This window comes from Triticum aestivum, chromosome 4B (assembly GCF_018294505.1).
Source record: "Triticum aestivum cultivar Chinese Spring chromosome 4B, IWGSC CS RefSeq v2.1, whole genome shotgun sequence".
In the NCBI taxonomy this organism is placed as follows: Eukaryota; Viridiplantae; Streptophyta; class Magnoliopsida; order Poales; family Poaceae; genus Triticum; species Triticum aestivum.
The window spans coordinates 595,505,091-595,509,434 of NC_057804.1; positions in this window are offsets into that span (position 1 = coordinate 595,505,091).

The window sequence follows — 4,344 nt, forward strand, 5'->3', positions numbered from 1 at the left end:
GGAGTCCAGGAGCCAGACGCCACCGTCGACGACGACCCCTACTACACCGGAGGTGCCTACTACTACGTGCTGCCCGCTGACGACGACCTGGAGTAGTTTAGGAGGATCCCAGGCAGGAGGCCTGCGCCTCTTTCGCTCTGTATCCCAGTTTGTGCTAGCCATCTTATGGCAACTTGTTTAACTTATGTCTGTACTCAGATATTGTTGCTTCCGCTGACTCGTCTATGATCGAGCACTTGTATTCGAGCCCTCGAGGCCCCTGGCTTGTATTATGATGCTTGTATGACTTATTTTATTTGTAGAGTGGTGTTGTGATATCTTCCCGTGAGTCCCTGATCTTGGTCGTACACATTTGCGTGCATGATTAGTGTACGATTGAATCGGGGGCGTCACAACAAGCCTGCCAAAATCGCCATCTGAATCTGTCCAGTATCCTCTATCTCGAATGCAACGGAATAAATGTATGTTTCTGAACTAATTAATGACTGAAGCAATGATGGAAATGGTGGATGAATTAGAGGTGCAGAGTCGTGCGACACAACAACTGATCAATGTTTTCAGAGACAGTGTAGCAAAGCAGCAAGAACTTGCCCACATGCTTATGGGCGTCATTTGTGCTCAGGTTGCATATTGTGACGTTGTAGATGGTTAGGTTCTGCTCATTTATTTGCACTGGCATCAATCTTTGATTGCCCAGTGGATGTAATTTCCTGTAATATATGCTGGATGTGCAACGTTATTCCCTATATGCCGTACCTTTGCTTGATCGGTTTTGGTCCTGTGCATAATTGCTCGTCGTAATGGGCTCAAATTATCTAATTTGGCCTAAGACATGTACGAACTTTAGTGGGCCCATTAATTTAATGGGCCGTTACTAGGCCGAAAGTTAATGGTCGGCACTCTTACCTCCCGGGTCGTTAACAGGCCGACATCGAAGCGGGCAACAGGTGGCCCCAATTTATTTCACGGGCCGTTAACAGGCCGTTACTAAGTTTGGGCTACATATGGCCCAACTATACTGTAGGCCTTTAGCAGGCCGAAAGAGACAGCGGACTTGTACTGGACCATGAAGAGCATGGGCCGCTAAGAGGCCGAAAGTCAGGTCGTATTGTAAATGGCCCAACTGTGTTGTGGGCCTTTAGCAAGCCGAAAGAGAAATCGGGCTGGTATTGGACCATGAAGGGCATGGGCCGTTAAAAGTCCAAAGCTAAGGTCCGACTACAAATGGCCCAACTCATTTATGGTCCGTTGCCAGGCCGAAAGGAACACATGGCCGGGAATTGGCCCAACACTTAAATGGGTCGCTAAAAGTCCAAAACTCAGGTCCGACTACAAATGGCCCAACTGATTTATGGGTCGTCAACAGGCTGAAAGTGACACCGGGCCAGAAATTGGCCCAACACTTAAATGGGCCACTAAAAGGCCGAAACTCAGATCCGACTACAAATGGCCCATCAGATTTATGGGCCGTCAATAGGCTGAAAGACACACCAGGCCGGAAATTAGCCCAACATTTAAATGGGTCGCTAAAAGGCCGAAACATGTACATCCTGAAAATTGGCCCATCCATTAAATGGGCCATTAACAGGCCGAAATCTCATCGGGCCGATATTGAGCCCAAATATATAGCGGACTATTAACGGGCTCAAACTGACGATGGGCTGCAATGGTGTCAAATCTTTAACGGGTCATTGACGGGCCGAATTGGCACGTCTCGTATGGGCCGTGGACTTAAATGGACCTGACACAAGTAGGCCTTATATGGGTCGGCCTGCTAATTTTAACTGGGCCGGCCTTTTTCACTGGAATGGGCCACTGTTGGGCCATGCCACGTGTCGACCTATCATAGGTGCCTCATGTCCAATGAGTGGATGACATCTATCCCAACGGTGAGGCAACACGTGTTTCCTGCGGCCAATGATGATTTTACACGTGGAAAATCCCCATTGGTCCGAGCTGTTAACGGGTTATCGGATCCAAAACCGGACCCGATAGCTTAACGGCGTTCCATTACGGTGGATGCTACGTGTCGGTCACCCTTGACGAAAGCACTTCTGTGGCGCGATTTATTGTCATGGAAGTGGACACTTCCGTGAAGATAATTTTGGTAATGTCATGGAACACTTCTACGACAACACAGGTATGACTATCTTGATTTTGTCATAAAATCGTCATGGATGTACGTGCATGACAAAAAACGTGACTTACTGCAACAAACACGTATCATCACGGAAGTGTATTTTTTTAGTGAGAAGACGACTGTGTGGGTGTAAAAGACTAGGTGAGGTCATAATCAACGTAAAGTTGAATTCAAATATTTGAATAAGAGATCCTGATGTTTGAAACCCATGCATGCATGAATATAACGGAGATCGTTTGGCCATGTTGTAATGCGGTGTGATTTGGAAACGAGCATGTTGTAATGTATACACATTGAAGAAGGTCAAACTGATTTGAATTTGAGATACCGATGGCAGACATCGTTTGGCCACATTGCATCCATGCATGGACACACTATTCTAATTGGAGATGATGGGTAGCTTTCGCATCACATATCTATATCTATACCCCTATATGTATATATATAATATTTTATATTTTTTATATTATGTGAGGGTAACTTTAACTTTGAAAGATGGTCGTTGGATGAGGCGAATCCGATGGTGCAGAGATGGCAAATTTGAGCACTACTAGTTGTTGGATATAATCTAGATTCCACCAGATTTCGGCACATGTACAATCTAGAAGACTCCATGGTTGAACTTAAGCATAATGCACAAACCTCAAAACACAAACACTTCTTCTTTGTTCTAGAATCTTCCATACCAGGATTTCCCTAATGTTTTTCTACATGATTTGCCATTATTGGTTTTTACTTTATGTCTTACAATGCACAATTCCATGAATCTTAAAATAGATTAGCTTTCTTATAAAAACTAGATGATTTTGAATGAAATGAACTATAAGAATTAAACGAACATCTACATCATGCATATATGACTCAAAGCTTACATGCTATAATATGGTATTTATTCATAATTTGGTTGTCAAATCTCATGCGTGCAATGCACGTGTACCTTACTCTAGTGTAAATGGTGTTTGTGTGTGTGTTGCGCGTGTTGAGGTGCAAATTGTCCTTTTTTGGGTACACATTAAGCTTGTTCTCCCGAAATTTCAAGCCGCGCCTTGTTATGCTGAAATTTGAAGCTAGCGTCTCTGTCTATCGTGCTGCAAAACTCCCGCCTCTTCAACCCGCGCCTTGTACCCCGAAATATTTAAGATATATCTTTGTCTCGTCGTGCTCCGACAACTCCCTCCATCTCAACCCGCGCCTTGCTATTCCAAATTACAACATGCGCGAAAACTCCCACCTCCGGTGAAATCCTGACACGCGAAATGCCCGTGGTACCCCTAAACCGAAAGAACTGCCTCAAATCGGTGGGGGTACTTTCGTAACATACCCCACATTTCGGACAAGAGCGTCCCTAAGCCATGGTTCCCCACTCCCATCCCATACGCCCACCCATTCGTACACCGAGACCACGAAAACCCGCGACGAAGCCCCACACCCTCCTCCGTCTGCCACCCAGCCGGAGCCTCTTCCCCGACGACGTCGTCCACAGCAACACCTCTACGTCCCTCATCCATCGTACCGGATGAGGATCCATCGTTGATCTCGTTGTCCCGCCGGTTCAGCCACCCCATCCTCCACCTCCAAGGAGCTGCCCCGATGTTCCCCTCGTCTTTCGCGCCACCTCCATTCCCACAACACCGTCTTCACCTGCACCACCGGAAGAGCATCATCATCACCATTTCCTCGGATGAAGCTACGGCCTAATCGGCGCCACCAAAGAGGTTGTACACTAACCGCCACATTTTCTTCTTGATTCGATCTCACGGTGCTGCCGGCGCTCGGTCCTGAGCCGACACGATGCGGCTCCATCCACGGCGGCATCGCCGGCCACTTCCTCCACGTCGTCGCTCCGTCGGCGGCGACATCCACATCAATAGGAGCTGCTGCTGCTTTAGCTCTCGCTCGCGCTGCTGCTCTACTCTTGCTCTCGGTCCCCTTCCTGGTCTGCTCTTGCTATTGCTCTTGCTCTTGCTGCTGCTCTCGCTCTTGCTCTTGCTTGCGATGCTGCTCCGATTTAGCTACACTTCAGTTGACTGAATCGACTTTTGGGTCAGTCGATTTTTAGGGGGTGGGGGCTCACCGGAGTGAAGGAAGAACCAGCCGCAGCGGGGAGGGGGCTCGCCGGAGAGGTACCCCACTATCTATCTTAGGGTTCAGGGTGGGGGCTGTGGTGGGGCGGTGGCGTGGGGATCGCCGGAGAAAAACCTCGA